Source organism: Chelonia mydas, chromosome 2, assembly GCF_015237465.2.
Source record: "Chelonia mydas isolate rCheMyd1 chromosome 2, rCheMyd1.pri.v2, whole genome shotgun sequence".
In the NCBI taxonomy this organism is placed as follows: domain Eukaryota; kingdom Metazoa; phylum Chordata; order Testudines; family Cheloniidae; genus Chelonia; species Chelonia mydas.
Window position 1 is genome coordinate 160958537 of NC_057850.1, and position 18339 is coordinate 160976875.

Genomic DNA, 18339 nt, shown 5'->3' on the forward strand with positions numbered 1-18339 from the left:
CAGAGCCAGGGCAGGCCAGGAGCCTCCTTTAGTCCCGCTGTGCTGTTGACCAGACTTTTTACGGCCCGGTCAGCGGTGCTGACTGGAGCTAGCAGGGTCCCTTTTCAAGCGGGCATTCTGGTCGAAAACCAGACACGTGGCAACCTTACATAGAACTTCCCCATAAGAATTACTTTTGCACAGAGTATATCTCTTTAAAAAGACATCCAATCTTTAAAAATGGTCAGTGATGGCCACCACGACGCTTGGTTAATTACTCTTACAGTTAGTTTAACCCTGTCATTATTATTGAGCTAGGGTTCAGTCACCAGTTGACAGTAAGGCTCAAAGGAGGAGATAGGGTTCTTTTCTAATTGTTGTTTTCTGCAGGAGTAAGTCAATAACAAACAAATTTACACTAACAAACACAAGGCATACGATCAGATGGCCACACTTCAGTTGAACATTAACACACCGATTTAAACATTTCTACAAAATTTAACTCATTCATGAGTTAATTTTTTTCAGTATGTACTCCGTTTGGAAAAGATTAAGACTCTAGGCCTAACAGTTCCTACCTCCAGTTCGTTGTGTGGCAATGTGCAAGTGGCTTTCTCTGTGGGTCATTGTACTTGTTTGAGGAGGCTGGGCTGCTGTGCCCAATCCCACAGGTCTCGGAAGCAGGAGATGATGCATGCCTCCCCTTCCTGAAACCAAAAATCCCAGCCTGCACTCTACATCACAGAATGCCAGTAAGTGTTTGGCGCTCTGAAACACTTACTCCAACTCAACACTTGATACAGCTACTTAATTCCAGATAAATTTCTTCTTCTCTTCATTGCTGACCTCCAGAGTGTCTGGAATAAGGCACAGTGTACATTCCTGTGCTGGATTTTCAAGGGACCCTGAGGATGTCATATGTCCATATCTCATTGAATTACAAGAGATTTGATTTTTTTGGACTCAATTTCCCTTAATTGGATTTGTCGGTCTTTGAAAAATGGTCAGTTCCCATTATCTTTAAATAATCCATCCCATAAAAAAAAATCCCTTTTTATTCTCCCTTAAGTAAATTCTAAGAGCTTCAGCAATCGTAATAATGATCACACAACCTAAATAAAGAGCAGTGCATAATAGTCTTAGGCTTCTGTCTGTTTGAAGGAGTTATCAGTTTCCCTTTCACTAAACAATGTTAAGCAAGACATCAGTCACCAGCAGCAATCCTGAAAGACTGAACCTTCCATAATTGAAAGGTTAGTTGGACATGTAATAGAAAGTCAAATTAGTAATTGGTTTTGATAACAAATGCTACTGACTTGATATGCAGATTATAGCTGCGCGCGTGTGTGTACGCACGGACGCGCGCGCACACAAATAAAGGTCAGGCCCAGTATTATTCAAATTATTATATAGTTGGGAACCCTGATGTGCACAGTTACAACACTCTCGCTATAAGAACTCTTCTATATTTGCAAATAGTTTATTAATACATTTAGCACAGTCACAAACACCCCAACTCCGTAAGGTAGGTAGAGATAATACAGACTGCACATGCATATGCTCACACCATCCCTTGCAGAACAATGTGGAACGTTAGCCATTATCATCACCATCACCTTCCCTGTCATCACCAGTGGCCATCATTCTGGTACCTCCCAAGTACTACATCTTCTCCTCCTCCTACTTACCCTAGGCAGGAATGCAACTTTTAAAATATGATACGCTGACACCAGTGTGTGTGATGCATATTCAGTAGGGGTATTTCCTCTTTTGTATATCCTCACCTTATTAATGTTGGAGTGTCCTTTTATAGGTTAATATATCAATTTATTTCAATTGATCATATATGTCAATTTGTTGCCTTGGCCCTCTTGTGGTTAGGTATCTGTGAATGTCGCTCATGTACCTGTTATATATGTCAGTTCATTGCCATGGCACTTTTATGATTGGACTCTTTGGGTACTCTTGTGGTTGGTTGTTCCTGTGGTCAGAAATTGCCCTTAAACACTCTATTTTCAGCTCCCTGGTACTTTGGGTTTTCTGTTGGGCTATTTATCTATTCAAAGTTCATAGGCCTCAGCTTTATGCTAACTTGTTGAAGCTAACGTTTTACAGGATACAGGCCTGTAGGTTCCTTTCATTACCGCTCAGTATAATGCAAAGCAGTGAATATGATAAACACAAGGTAGCTCTGTGGGTTACAAGATGGATTGCAAAGCCAATTTCTATTTCAATATTTATAGGGTGCACCCTAGAGGGAGAAGTATTTTCTCACAGAACCCCACAGTATAGCAGCCAACCAATATTCTCTGCCAAACTAAAAGATTACAAAACATGCCTTTTAGTGATTGAGCTCTGAGTCTATTTAGTTTAACCTTTTCTTTGTTAAGGGGTGACTTGATGGCAGTCTGTAAGTACCTACATGGGGAAGAACTTGTCTATAATGGGCTCTTCGATCTAGCAGAATAAGGTATAACATGATCCAGTAACTGGAAGTTGCAGGTAGACAAATTCAGACTGGAAATAAAATCTGAATTTTTAATGCTGGGAGTAATTAACTATTGCAACAATTTACCAAGGGTTGTGGTGGATTCTCCATTACTGACCATTTTTAAATGAAGATTGGATGTCCCTCAAAAGATGTACTCTAGGAATTATTTTGGGGAAGTTTTGTGGCCAGATTAGATGATTACAATGGTCCTTTCTGGTTTTAGATTTGATTCATAGATTCCATGTCCCCAATCCTTTCAGTTTACCCTAGGAGAAAAATCTGGGGTTAGTGGGTTGTGAACCATGCCCTGAAAGGCAAGTGAGTCTCTCGCTAAACTCATTGTCTCCAGATGTGAACTAGGCTCTCAATGAGTGTGTTCCAGTAGATTATAACCCTCTGGGTGAGGCATGAAGACACAGTCCACACCATAAAAAGCAGGTATAGATTGGTGGAGCAAACCTGGTATTGCACTTGGAAACCAGCTGGAAGTCAGAGCAGGCTCTGGCGCATGGATGTAATATACTATCTGCTAGAGCAGAGGTGGGCAAACTACGGCCCGTGGGCGACATCTGGCCCGTGGGACCCTCTTGCCCAGCCCCTGAGCTCCTGGCCGGGGAGTCTAGCCCTCGGCCCCTCCCCTGTTGCTCCCCGTTCTCTGCAGCCTCTGCTCACTGCACCGCTGGCGCAATGCTCTGGGCTCTTGCCGGGAAGTGCAGCTGCAGAGCCGCGGCCTGACCTGGCGCTCTGTGCTGCGCGGTGGCGTGGCTGGCTTCGGCCTGGAGGCATGGCTGCCTGTCCTGGCGCTTTGGGTGGTGCGGCTGTATCGCTGCCAGCCACTGGCGCTCCAGGCAGCGCGGTAAGGGGGCAAGGAGCAGGGGGAGGTTGGATAGAGGTCAGGGGAGTTTGGGGAAGTTGTCAGGGGGTGGGGGTGTGAATAGGGGGTAGGACAGTCAGAGGGCAGGGAACAGGGTGGTTGAATGGGGGAAGGGGTCCTGGGTGGGGCAGTCAAGAAGGAGAGGGGCAGTCAGGGGCAGGGGTTCCGGGGGCAGTCAGGGGCAGGGGTTCCGGGGGCAGTCGGGGGCAGTCAGGGGCAGGGGTCCCGGGGGCTGTGGATGGGAGCAGGGGTCCCGGGGGACCATCAGGGAATGGGGGGGTTGGATGGGAGCAGAGGTCTCGGGGGACCGTGGATGGGAGCAGGGGTCCCGGGGGACCATCAGGGAATGGGGGGGTTGGATGGGAGCAGAGGTCTCGAGGGGGGGGGGCTGTCGGGGAACGTGGGGGCCGGATAGGAGCAGGGGTCCCGGGGGGGCCATCGGGGTGAGAAGCGGGGGGGGGGGGGGCTGGGCCTCGCCTGGCTGTTTGGGCCTCCCCTAACTGGTCTTCCATACAATTTTGGAAACCCGATGTGGCCTTCAGGCCAAAAAGTTTGCCGGCCCCTGTGCTAGAGGCACCAGCTAAAATTTCCAAGTGATCTCTTTATTCCAGAATTGCTCATTGCAAGACTCTTTTTTGGAGGTGCAGGTGTGAGATAACTGACATCTACACTAAAACTTGTTTCTGTTTTTTGTGTTTTTTAATCTTACCATATACAAATAAGGAATTGAGAGCACACTTGGCCACTGCTGGTACCTTGGCATCCAAAAGTGAATGAAACTACTTTAACGCTTCAGGTTGAAAACTAGAGTGAGAAAAGGTAGATGCTCCTATTCTGCCAAGAGAGCAGATATTGCCTCTGGCTTCCTTGTGTAGTCTTCTGTCCCAGTTTACAAGCACACTTGTTAGTGGGACTGAATTTTAGCCAGCTTGCTCTTGTCTCAGTCCGAATGCCAGTCAGGTACTCTGTAAGAGATGATTAAACTGAGTCCCAGGAAACAGAAGCAGAGCGCGAGATGTCTTCTGCTTACAGGTGACATTGTAACTCAGCTGACCCCAATACAATTGGTTGGGTTGGAGTGAATAAACCTCTCTGTCAGGGTGGGCAGAGCTTCTCCATCTGACTGTTTTAGTGAAGATGATTTTAGAAAACTGAACTGAAGGAGCACCTCTCTGGACGTACCGACATTAGGAGCAAAAGGTACATGTGAAAACCTGAGTTTAGAAGTACAGTACGATGACTGAGAGACCTTCCTTGTGGATAGCATTATTCAGTGGCAAAAAAACTACATTAATGCAGAATTAAGGTTGCATGGTGATCGGTCATCCTGCTGCAGAACATGGAGCTGAGCAAAATTCAAACTTCAGAAAACGAGGAGAGGCAGAGTGAAGGTTCCCCAGGCAACCTTAACTCCGTTCTCATTCAGCAATGCCCCAGTGTGCCCCATGAACACTGATACGTTTTACTCTCTGTCCCACAGTTCACCTCCTTTTACAACCCATTCATTCGTCACAAGATTCCATCTTAATGCTACTGAATGATAAGAACTTGCCAGCCTGTGGATTTTAGAGCACTCAAAAGCGTCTTCCTTTAAACAGGAAGGATAGAATATTTGTTTTGGGGAAGGACTCCTCTACCTATCTCTCTGCAGTATAAGAGGCTCTAAAAGATGTGAGGTGTCATGTTCTCAACTGAAAATGAGGATACCCAATGGAGATGCATACAACCAGAAAGCCTAGCTCTGACATGGGTGAACTACTCCATCACTCTCGGGATGTACCCCTCTTCCCTCCTGAGTGCTTTAGGGTCTGTGATATACATGAAGTATACCTGTTCTCAGCTCCCCACTCAAAGGGGCAGGGCTCCCCCAGATCCTGATTTGTGTGGGGGCCTCCGACCAGGACAAAAAAAGGAAGACTGTCCCACCCCGAGAATCCAGCTCGGATGGGCTGGGGGGGGAAGGGAGGGGGTCCAACCTCTGTAGCTGGGCACAGCCCCCTCCAAATCCTGGTGTACACATGGGAGGGCAGTGAGGGGTTCAGGTACCTCCAGATGGGGAAGGCCCCCTGTATCTCAGATCATATGAGAGGGGGCTCAGACCCTTTAGAGGGACAACAGCTTCACAGATCCAGGCCTACACATTGGAGGGGAGAATGGGGCTGACAGGTGTCCTGGCCCCTGCTCTCTTCCTGTCACTCAGCCCGCCCACCCACCATATTCCCCTTTCTGCTGTCCTACTTGTTCACTCCCCTGAGCCCCCAACTTCTCCTCACCCCTACCACCCATCCCCTTCTCTTCCCCCTAGTCTCCCATCCCTTTTCTCCCAGGAAGCATTCACCGCTTTCTTTTCCCCCCAAAGATTGGTTACATTTCTCCCCCACACCCCCACCCCATATAAAACTGCCACTCATAACTCAAATTGTAGCAGTGTCCAGCTGATCTATCCAAACCTCTGGCAGAGTTTTAGTTGGGGACTCATGATTAATGTCAGGGGGACTGGAACAATTTGTATAATGGGGGTGCTGAGAGCCATTGAACCAAATTATAAACCCTGGATATGATGGACACCACTTTAAGCCAGGAGGTGCAACAGAACCCCTAGTTCCAGCACCTATGATTAACGTACCTTTCTGTTAACATAGTCATCAAACTCAAGGACGGGTGTGATTCATCCAGTCGTCCGTATCTGTCAGCTTGATACTTTGTACGGTTAGTTAGAAGGAGACTTACTTCATTAGTCAAATGACACCAAATTTGGATCATTAATGCTTTTCCATGCCCCCATGAGGCACACCAGATTTCAAAGCAATCTAATTAACTGCTCACATAGAGCACTTATAGGAGTCAAGCTTTAAAGGAAAAGGTACATTTTCTTAAATATTGTTCTCTGTTTTGGGTCCCTCAAAGATTTTAAGTAAGGGCCACCTGCTACCTTGGGTAACAGTCAACAGACTGCTACCATTTTGATCCACTGATAACCAATAGTTTGATCTCTAGCTGTGGGCAAAAACTAAATAAAATAAAATTAGCCATTTTTAACAAAAGTTTCTAGGTTGGTTATTTTTTCCAGGGCTCATGTCTCTAGATTTCCACACTGAAAGAACTCCAGATTTGTGACCTTATCCTGCAACTTCCTGAGGCACGCTGAATTCCGAACAAACCCGACTAAGCATGTCTATTTTAGAGGACTTAGCAAAGTCAACCTTTAGTTAGAGATGTTTAAACTATAGTGGTGCTGGTGAGCCAATATAAAATACTAATCTTAACACTGAAAGCTTCACAAACACACTCTTGCTGGTAGGAGTTGAGGTGGATGACATCAGTCTTTGCTGCTTCTAAAATGTACATCTGCTCTAGTTTAAAAAGAAAAAGAATATTGGACCAAAGTAATGAGTCAAAAATGAGCTCCTGTTACCAAGATACTACACTTTGCAGCAAACCTACAGTGCCAAAAGTGAGTTCCTTTACAAAGTATAGCCTGTAGAGCTTTTAGACTAACAGATTTGCACTTAATAATGGCAAGTGAGGAGTAGGAACAGAATTCTTTTTAAGGAATTTTGCATTCATTTGTGGAAGTGTCTGGACCTGCGTCAAGCTCTTTGATCTATGTTTGTTTAACTCCTGTTTTCTTTTTAAGATATCACATGCATTTGAGTAACTCAGATTACACCTTAAGTAATCCTTCACTCGACTGTGCTCAAAGTGCCACAAGTTGGGTAACTTCTTTGGATCATAAATTTATCTAAGTGGGGCGGAGAACAAGCAAACCTGGAAGCATTCTTACATATCATCAGACACAAATGTGGCTGTCAGTAGTTAGGTATTCAAAGGTAACTTTGAATCATCTGCACTTTTTTTTCCTATAACATTATTTTGGTCTGTGTTGCAAAAATCAAAGGCACGGTCACTTTCTGTATTAAAAAATGCAAAATTGCCAACTTCAGATGAAGGATACAGTTTTTAAGAAAGGCACTGAAAATCTGTCTGAGGCTGAGTTGCTTTTGAAAATCAGACTTTGGTGCATAAGTCACTTGGACACTCTCTTGGAAATACTCCCTGAAATCTGGACTTTGTGATCATGCATGGAAAAGCAGTTTTTTTCCTCGGCTAGAATATTGGGGAGGAAAGCTAAAAGGAGTGTGATGACAAAAAAGATGACTGAAATAGGCATCTTGTCAAGTATTGAAAGGTGTAAATTTCAAAACAACCTCTTTGTTCCTCCCCATCCCTCCCCAACATATGAACATACGTACTCCTCTGATCAAAAAAATTGTTTATTTAAAAGAAATACTTAATCAGTTTAAATTCCTATCTGAGAGTGTTACTGGATTCATGTGCTTTTAGTGCACCCACTTCTGTGGCATTTAGACTCCAGCAATCACCCAAATTTTTATACTATCTTAATTAGAAGGAATCTTTTTCTGTGCTTAATTGACTAATGTCGAATTGTCACTAGTTACACCAGCCCCCTGCTGTAACTTTAGAATAAAGTAGTAACTTCATGGAGAGTGATTCAGACCATAAAGGGTTGTAACTACATGTCTTTTCTGTAACCTATAGACTTTAATGTTCCCTACTGACCAGCAGGTACTCTGCATTTCTCTCCATCTTGTAAGCCACCAATGTTTACACCTAATACCAGTTCCAAAAACAGAGTAAATGTTTCACTTAAATCTCATAAATTAGCTATGCGTACTCAATACGGGTTGCAAAGAGATTGTAGATAAACCCTTCTAGTCAGCACAGGGAAAAATCTACCAGCATAAGTCCTTGTGTGTACACTCTTATTTTGGAATAAGAGTCGCTATGCAGGGAGTTTCATAGGGTTGCCACATGTCCGGTTTTCTACTGGAACGCCCAGTTGAGAAGGGACCCTACCAGTTCTAGTCAGCACCGTTGACAGGGCTGTTAAAAGTCCAGTTGGCGGCACAGTAGGGCTAAGGTAGGCTCCCTACCTGTCCTGGCTCTGCACGGCTCTTGGAAGCAGTTGCATGTCCTCCTTCCAGCTTCTGGGCATGGGGCAGCCAGGGCGCTCCGCGCACTGCCCCTGCCCCCAAACGCTAGCTCTGCAGCTCCCATTGGCCTGCAGACGGGGCAGCGCGCAGAGCAGCGTAGCCGTGCCTCTGCATAGGAGCCAGAGAGAGGACCTGTCGCTTCTGGGAGATGCACCCTCTTCCCCCTGCACCGTAACCCCCTTCTCAGCCTGCTCCCCCTCCCGCCCTCTGAACTCCTCTGTCTCAGCCCAGAGCATCCTCCTGCGCCCAGAACCCCCTCCCCCACCCTGGAACCTGCATCCCCAGCTCAGAGCCCATACCCCCTCCTGCACCCCAACCCTCTGCCTCTGCTTGAAGCCCCCCCTATGCTCCGAACCCTCATCCCTGGCCCCACTCCAGAGCCCTCATCTCCTCCTGCATTGCCATCCCCGATGCCCCAGTCAAGAGCCCCCTCCCCCAACCCTGAACTCCTCATTTGTGGCTCCACACTAGAGCCCACACCCCCAGCTGGAGTCCTTATCCCCTCCCGCACCCTAATCCCCTGAGCCAACCTGGTGAAAATGAATGAGTGAGGTGGGGGTGGGAAGAGCAAGCAACAGAGGGAGGGGGGTTGGAGTGAGCAGGGATGAGGCCTTGGAGAAGGGGTGGGGCAAGGGTGTTAGGTTTTGTGTGAGTAGAAAGTTGGCAACCCTAGAGTTATACCAGTGTAACTATAAATATATACATAAATTTCTTCAAGTGGACAAGCCCTAACAGCCTGTCATAGGTTTTGTCCTATACATCTGTTTGGGTTTTTCGTATATGTTTTTGCAGCTGAGTAGCTACTCCTCTGCTACCACTAAGGTAAGGCCTCTACCCTCTGACTTCCTTGAGACCTGCAGAGAAGTCCCCAGAATGTCTTCTGATCCATCCTTCCTGCTCCATGCTGTCTAGTCATGGATGAAGGCACCTCTCCCATCCCTCCACACCCCTCTTTAGTGGTCTAGGACATACAGTATAGAGTTGCCCTCGCATGGTTCCAGAAAACGTAATTATGAAATAAACAGTGAAGTTCACTGAACATGACTTGCAAAGGACACAGTACTGGGCTTGTATTTCTTTTTTGTTCAAAAATTCAGGTTTTTCTGCCCTGGAAGACACTACAGTTTGAAAAATAGTGAAGTGATGACACTGAATATCAGAAAACTGAAATGAGATTTTTTTTCAGTATTGCATAAAATTTGGGGTGGCTGTCTTGTCAGCACCACTGTGACTTCAGTGGGTAATGCTTCTGGAGAAAAGAGCGCTTTTGTTAAAGAGCTCAGTAAATGACCGCTCCTAGGGTTTTTCTAGAGTTTCTGAGGTGATGTATTGTGAAAACCTGACACACACTGAGATTCTGGCATATAGCAGGGAGAAAATGTGGAGAAGCTTGTCCGAAGTATTTAAAACAAACGGACAAAACCTTCCATGCTGCCTTCTGTGCATCATGAAAAAGCATGAGCCCTCTCTTCAAAATAGTCTGGAAGTTGCCTTTTAACTCTGTTTCTAAAATGTTGGCAGGCTACCATCTTTGCTGCTTTACTCTTAACTACTTTGTACAGCTTTTTGCTTGGATTTAAAGCCTTTGTCTGGCAGATGGAACATGTAAAACTTGGAAAAGCCTCTGTGTTGGCAGAGTGACCATAGCATTGCAATCTTCCCATTGCCTTGTATGGTTGCAAGCTGAGGCAGAGACTGTATTGCACTCGAAGTGCATAATTTGCCCTTTTTTCCCAGCAAATATAAAACAAGAAGGTGATGCACCAGAAGGCTGAACTGGTGTCTGGCTGTAATTAAGTAGCAGCTTGCACTATTGCATAGTAAATGTTGGAATCTTTTTGTGCTTAGGAGCAGTTATTTCCACACACTCTAATGTTGAGAAACTGATTCAGACACAGTAGAAATGTTCAAGATGCACACCTGAAAATGGTCCCCGAACTTGTTTCTCTACATGGTCACAAAAAAGATATACTAAAGTCTGAGAGATTATAGTCTGTTTTTGAAGTGCAGATTTATTGCTTAGTAGGGAGCCATATAAAACATGGGTCTATGATGGCCACTGAAATCTGATCTGCAATGGTTATACCTCTTTCATGGGGCCTAGATGAGAAATGCCTCTTCCAGAATTATGGCACTTGAACCTTCATTAGAGTTTGTATACATTGTTTGAGCTGATAGCACATTCAAGAAATAAAAAAGATGGCTAACACTTGCAACAGCATGTGACCTTGTGGTCAGTCTTCACAAGCTTCTAGAATTCCTCTTCTCCAGTCCTATATGAAGCTTGTGACCGAGCAATAACTTGGCTCTTGCAAACCTCCTTGTGATCTGTACTGTTTAGCTTACAACAAAAGAGCTTTCAACCATAGACTACATACAGTTAAGGTCTCTTAGGCAGGTATTCTAAAAAACAGTAAAGCATAAAATGATGTTGTGATATAATGAACCTGTTCAAATATTTTCTGTACTTCTAGAACAGATATTATTCAATGCATCTTAATACACATTCAGATATTTAAATAGCTAAGAGTAGCTGACATATTTTGTTGGTTCAGCTCATGACAATGTTCAAAATAAGCTAATGGCTGGACTAATATTGTCACTCAAAGCATTTGCAAAAGGAAGAAAACAAAAATAGTAAACTGAAACTTTAACTCATGCAATCAACTTCTATAAAGAAACCTGAAAATAAGTAGGATTATTTACATACCAGATAGTTGCTGGTATCCACTAGAATTGGTTGGAAAAAATTATTTTCCTTCTGCAGCAGAAAGAAACCTTTTTGAAGGTGAGAGAAATCATTCTCTGTTTCCCATAGAAACTCTAGACTTCTTTTCCCAGCAAACTTGTTTTAGTTCAATCTGTAGAGGAGAATGAGGACACAATGTGACGAAACTACAATTCCTGTGAGGCACTGTGGCAGTATATCAAAATGGAAATTTTTTAGTTGAACAAATTAATGCCCCAAAACAAACATCAAAAATTTTCACATAAATTGGACACTTCTTGCAAAATTTTGTTTTGTCAGTAACCTAATTTTCAGTCAAAACACTTCAGATAGGTAGGCAACAGCACTAGTCAAATATTTTCTATCAAAGGTAAACAGAAAGGTCATATTAATCTCTGAGATTCTTTGCAGAGTACAAATGAAGCAGTGTAACTAAAATTTGGCACTTTAAAAATGTGTGCAGTTAATGAGCAAAGTATCTAACATTATTACATACACCTGTATAGTTGCTACTCAAACTTTTAGTATTTGGTGTTTGAATCTGAGACACAATGTATTAATTAATGGACAATTCTACAATGATTGATCACTATTTCAGTGCATGAATTTGTGTATTATGAGTGATTTTAAACACATTCTCTACATCTCAAGTGTACACCACTTCTTCCTGCCCTGACTGAGTCAAATATTACATGGGCAATTTACTGCTGCACAAGTGTGATGTAAGACTCCTCGCTCTTACTGCTGAGACCGTTTTGCTCTTGTCTAAGTGCATGTGGACCTCAAGAGGGCAGAATACATTTCAACACCAGTCTTCCTTTTGATGTGATGGCACTATTCACCAAGTCGTACTTTAATCTGACTCTTACTTTCCTGCTGTTAAATTCCTTTGCTCTTCCTATTGATCATGCTGCTCAAATTCAACATTAAATATCAACTCCGTAGATATTAGCCAACTATGTGGGATTTTACTGTATTGCCAAATCCTAGTCGGTGAGTTGAAATGGCCACATCCTAGAATTAAAAAACTAAGATGGGAATTGCTATTTTTGTGAGTGGGGTTTACTCAAACAACCAAAACGCTGAAGGTATTTTGATGAGTTCAAACTCAAAACTTGGATCTAACACACTAACCAACCTCCCACCCACCACACATACCTCTCCCAAAAATGGAAAGGCTGACTAACAGGCTGCTTTATAAGAATATGGAAGATGCCAGAACTCCAAGGCAGTGGGCATGCAGAAAGAGTTCCCAACTGTGTCCTACTTTGAGTTAGGGAATAGGTGAGAAGCAGGGGAAAGACTGACTCAGTAGCGTGTTCCAGGTTCCATACCAGAATTAGTATGTGAATATGGAAAAGGGTGTAAGCCCTGAGATGGTGAAGTATTTAGGTGACATGAGACTAGGTTAGTTGAGCTAGTAAAACAGTACCCTTAAAAGGGAACAAGTAAAGTTATGTAAACAGGCAAAACAATTACATATGAAATTGTTGACATGCAAAATAGTGCACATTAGAAGGAATCCTTTGAAATATTCATTCACATATTATCGGACTGTGGACTAAAGACTTGGCCTATTCCCTGTGTGCAATACCCTCCGCATTTTAGGGAATGCTGGCGGTTTTGGAAAAACGCAGAGAGCTTCAACCTTACCCCAGTCTGAACTTGAGTCTGCTGGAACAAACTCTCTAAAGCTTTTATTGAATGCCTAACTACTTAGAAGGCATCCAACAACTTCTAAAATTGGTCTCCAGATAAAAAAAATGTGTATATAGGCAGCCATAGAGGCAGAAAATCCAAAAGCTGAATAGCTCTTCAAAATAGTAATATTTTGTTTTAAGATTAAATGTTAGTGTAAATTAAGACATTGTAGTAGAAAACATTGTGCTTCTAACTACATAAACATCATACGTTTGTGGCCCTTGATGTTATATGTATACACGTTCAGGGTACTGTACTTATCAAAGGAGATGAATTATTTTAGTGGTGGTGCTGCTTTGTTTGTTTTATTTGACAGTAATCCCAAATTTTGAAATGCCAGTGAAGCATTCCAGGGCTAGGCCAAGCAAATGGAACTGGCTAATAAAAGCTGTGCATAGTTAAGAAGGTAGTAACATTGGATTCTTTCATTTTTGTCATACTTATCACAACTTAGGAAACTTTGACATTCCTCGTAAAGCTTCTAAGTTTTTTTTTTTTTTTCACTTCTAAAATTGCTAGTTTTGGTAAACACTAAATTTGCTAGCAAAATGACTTTAACTCCTAACTTTCATAGATTGCCCCAAGGAATTGGTGTAAAGCTCTTCCCCCCTCAAATTTATTGTTCTCTAATGGTGTGGCACATTAGAGTTTGAGATTTCAAAGATGAAATAATATGCTTTATTTTATTGAAGCAGGGATATTTTGGTAAACTGCTTTAAGACAGGAGAGGTATGTGGTCTTAAATCAGTGCAGATGTATGACTGGGGGTGATGTCACTGGAAGATTATTGCTTTCCTCCTCACTGCAGTGTTCACAAATGAATACTCAAGAGTATTGCTGTGAAACAAATAAGTCTTGATAAATTATGCAGTCTTGCCTAGAATAATGGTTTTGAAGTAGTTTATGATCATCCAGTGGTGTCATGGAAATGTAGGGGAAATTAAAGTACAATCTAAAGACGACATATTGGTCTAGTATTGTTTGGAAACACATTAAAATTTCTTGCAGTAATCCAGACTTCTGTACTTAGAGTGGATTTAACTCGTGTTCTATCTTGGGAATCAATGAAACATTTAAATAAATAAATGCTGTATTCCTGTAATTTGTTTAGAACTGAATAAAAATTACAGCAAGCATGCCTTTTTATAAAATAAGGCAATGTTTTATAGATGTTACTTTTTAAATATTAACTTAAAATTGTTGCAGTACAAAACTGACTTCTCTCTTCACCCTCTTTCCCACTCTCCCTGATCTATCTGAATGCTCAAGACAATAAAAATAATTCCTTTTGGTGCTGCTACTACACGATAGCAACTTTAGAATATCTCCTGCAGACTCCAGCCAGTTTAGGTCTTGATGTACCTACAAAATTCATTCTGTGCAAGACAGAAGCTTTGGCACATGTCAGCTAAATTAATATGAATCTTCTGAAATGTGTTCAAGAATTGAGGCAAAGTCTATACTGAAAAATAAAATTTGGAGTTGCCTTCTGCCAATCTAGCAAGAACAGCCCTCGTGAGAACTGAATGTAAACTTTTGACAAGTGAAGTTAGATGGTCTTGGCCATGCCTATTGTTTGCATGTTTAAAGATATATTCTAATATGGGTGTCCTAGCAGCTGTACTAAAAGGGCATCATGCCATAGTCTAATAAAGAGAGCTTGTTAGATGCTTAAAATGGTCTTTTCCAGTATGAGTAATGCAAGGTTTAATTATTAAATTTTAAGTTATCTTTTACAGATAAACTAGCAGCATGCCACACAACTCAAAGTAATAGTGTACAAATCCAATACTTTTATTAACAGTAGTGTTTATTTTAGGTAGCTGTTGGTTTTCTGATGCCAAATCTCACTGTGGATAAGGAAGTCGTTCTCTCTGACAATTTGCTTAAGGAGCTGTTAAGGCTATTTCAAAGGCTTTATTAGAAATGCCATTCCTTTCCTAGAAGCAGAGTACTTTTAAGTAATAGGATCCATTGTTTTGCATAACTGAAGTACCTTTGAAACCCATAAATTAATTAAAAAAAAAAAAAAACGTTTTGCTGTCACTCTAAGCAAGCCTACTTTGCAGAAAGAGTAAGTGGCACCTTTCTAGATGGTGCCTGTGATAGGGTGGACTAGGCCGAAAGGTCCCTTGCTGGAGGCCTCAGGGTACTGCCACACCTATTCAAGGAAAGGAGCAGTGGAGAGGTCCTCCAAGTGGCCTAGAGTGGCTATGACGAAGCAACCAATCAGAGGGGCTGCTGGAGTGGCCAATCAGGGGCTAGGAGGGCCATATAGAAGGAGCTGCAGAACAGAGCAGCAGTTAGTTGCTGCTTGGAGCTGGAGGAGAAAGGACTGCATACCTGGCTGGAAGAGCAGCTAGACCAAAGACAGTCTGCTGGCAGGGACCGTGGAGTGAGACGCTCCTGGCTGGCTGCTAGGGCTGAGCCCAAGACAATCTGCTGGCAGGGACCAGGGGAGCATTGAGGGAGCTTCTGGCTGGCTGCTGGGACTGGGTAGGGCCTGAGCCCAGCAGGGCCACAGGAAAATACTGTCCCATACCAGGGCCGGGGCTACTTACTGCAAGAATGCAGACACTCAACCAGAAGGGGCGCTCGTGAGATGTAGGTGCCGACCCTGTTACAGTGCCCATGCGATGGAGTGTCTCCTGTTACACAGAAGCAGCACGTTGGTTAGAGAGCACTCTATTTTGGGGGCATCCTGGTTGTTAGGCCATATCAAAAAGACAATCTATCTGTTCAGACACAACTTAGCTTTTCAAAGATCTCTGAATGAGCCGATAATCATATTTCTTGCTGTAGTGGACATGGCATTCAAAGCCTGTGTGCGAAGTAGTTTACATGCAGTTTAGGACATTATCATATTGTAATACAATTTTATATGTGTCTCTTTTGATTGCCGAAATAAAAATCTAGCTTTCCTAGTTTGAAGACTTCACACTGTAAAATGATGCACAGTTTACATTCAGGTTGATTTCTAAAACACGCAAATTCCTGTAACTTAATCTTCAGGAGTCAGCGGTGGTTCTTCAAGAAGTCATTTAGCTATTCCACTGTTGATAGCTTACAAGGAAAAATCCAGTTAATAGTTTGGCCTTGTGCTATGGGACATGCATATTTGCAGCCTGACACTCTCACCCCAACTCCACTCAAATTGGGATGAAAGTTAAACACCTTAGTCTGTCTCCCTCTATTCCTCCCCCCTGCGTGGACCCCCCCCATCCCCCAACAAATTCTCTTTGGAGTGCAGCTCTGTTGAATAGGTTGCCAATTTTGGTTGGAGGTATTCCTGGAGTTTTCATCACATGACATAATCTTTAATTCCTGGAGACTCCAGGACAATCCTGCAGAATTGGCAACCCTATATGGTGACAGAAGTGGAAAGTGCTAGTATAGAGACCCTGCCACCCCACTAACCACCATGTCCACTCCTGCTCTGAGGTCTTGATGACTCTGTGATTAAAAGCTATACCAGCTGCCATGCCCATCTACACCAGTGGGGAATGGGAGTTGGGAAATGTACTGTGGGTGAGGACAGCACTCCAAACTGTCATGGTTTGGAGTTTTAAAAGGAGTAAAGTGGTACTGTCTCGGACAAGAAGACACAACAAGCGTTCTCCATTGACTCCGCCTGCCACAGCAATAATCCTGATTTATCAAAGCTCTTTCTACAACGATCATAAAATAACATGTTTTACTGGGGCAGAACTGCAAACACAGGCTTAGGTGTCTCTTAACTTAAGGGTTAGTAATGTATTAACTATTTACATAGTACAGTGGAGGGTCAAAAGTTCACTGAGAAATGCAGGTTCATGAACATGAGTCACTCTGAAAAGCAGGGCTGGGGAGGGTAGGGGGCTGAAAGCGTGTCTGTGGATGTGTAATATCATAGGCAAAGGTGAACTGTCTTGCAACTGTGTAAGTACCTAGAGACTGCAGGACCTAGAAACAGAGGCATCTATTTATTTACCTACTGGCTTATATCCAGAATTTCTCCCACCCCAAAAAGGCATCATCCCAACTTGCTTTTTCTGGAGGGGTGGGCTGTGATTATTTGTATTACAGTCGTGCTCCGAACCCTATTCATGGATCAGGACCAAACCTAGAACAGAAAATGGTCTTTGCCCCCTGAAAGGAATGAATTGGAGGTCTGTAAACTTGTGTTCTTTTGGGATGGGGATGGAAGCCTATTACAAATGTCCCTCATATGAAAATACTCTGTAAAGAGGCAGTTGAAGCTGCTATAAAAATGAACAGGATACTGTCCAAACTCTACTGGGGGATAGTCTTCATTGGCTTCATGTTTTCCGAAGTCTCTTTCCCCTAGACTGCATCTAATTGGAAGAGAATGGTCTCAGACACATGCAGGGTATTCGGTGGGACACTGAAATAGGAAATCAGAAATCGCAAGACCAGCAGGTTACTCGTTGTAATGCATGGAGGTTCTGTCAACTGTTTTCTTCACGTTGAATTGATCTGGTGGTTCTCCACTTTCAAACGTCTTCTCTGACTAGGTGGCTCTATCAATGAAATAATGACAGAAGAGGAAAATCTGCCCTCCGAACATGCAGATAGAGAGCTAAGGGGGAAAAAAAAATCAGCTATCTGAACTGCTTTAAAACAGTGGCTCTCAACCTTTCCAGACTACTGTACCCCTTTCTGGTGTCTGATTTGTCTTGTGTACCCCCAAGTTTCACCTCACTTAAAAACTACTTTCTTACAAAATCAGACCTAAAAAATACAAAAGTGTCTCAGCACACTGTTACTCAAAAATTGCTTACTTTCTAATATTACCACATAATTATAAAATCATTTGGAATATAAATATTGTACTTACATTTCGGTGTATAATATGTGGAGCAGTATAAACAAGCCATTGTCTGTATGAAATTTTAGTTTGTACTAACTTCGCTAGTGCTTTTTATGTAGTCTGTTGTAAAACTAGGCAAATATCTAGATGAGTTGATGTACCCCCTGGAAGACCTCAGCATACCCCCAGGGGTACACATACCAGTGACTGAGAACCACTGCATTAAAACACTATTTAGGTGACAGTGCTCAAGTTAGGAAATACCAGTCTTATAGTTGCTCATGCAAACCTAATTGTGCTCCACTTATGCATTCATACTGTACTCTGAATGAAGAAGGGGGTCATGTGGAAAAAAGTGTATATAATATAATTAAAGATATAATGCTTACGCTCAAATGGACGTTCTCAAGGAAAATTAGAACACTTTAAATTAGAGTTGTAACTCCCCCAATTTTAAATGTGTGGAATAGTTTGTGGGTGTTTAGTCTTGGTCCTGATTTATTTCTGGAATTCAGAAGACACTTATGAGGTAAAATCTGAGGTGTATATGAGGAATCTACCTCCAAAGTGAGGAGAGTTCCTCCGTACGCTACTTAAACTGGAGACATGCAAGTAGATTGGGAGTGAGCCAACTTGACAATAGTTGGCTCTCTTATCGGGGCTGTCTAATCTGGTATTAAATGAAAAAGCAGACTTGTTCTTCCAGGCTATCAAATACTACCTCAGAATCCTGACCTGCAG

General features: G+C 42.9%; 1 protein-coding gene across 4 annotated transcripts in view; it reads left to right on the top strand.

Moving 5' to 3' along the window:
* GRB10 (growth factor receptor bound protein 10) overlaps positions 1–18339 on the top strand; it is a 197843-nt gene that overhangs the window by 30690 nt on the left and 148814 nt on the right. The window lies entirely within an intron of this gene.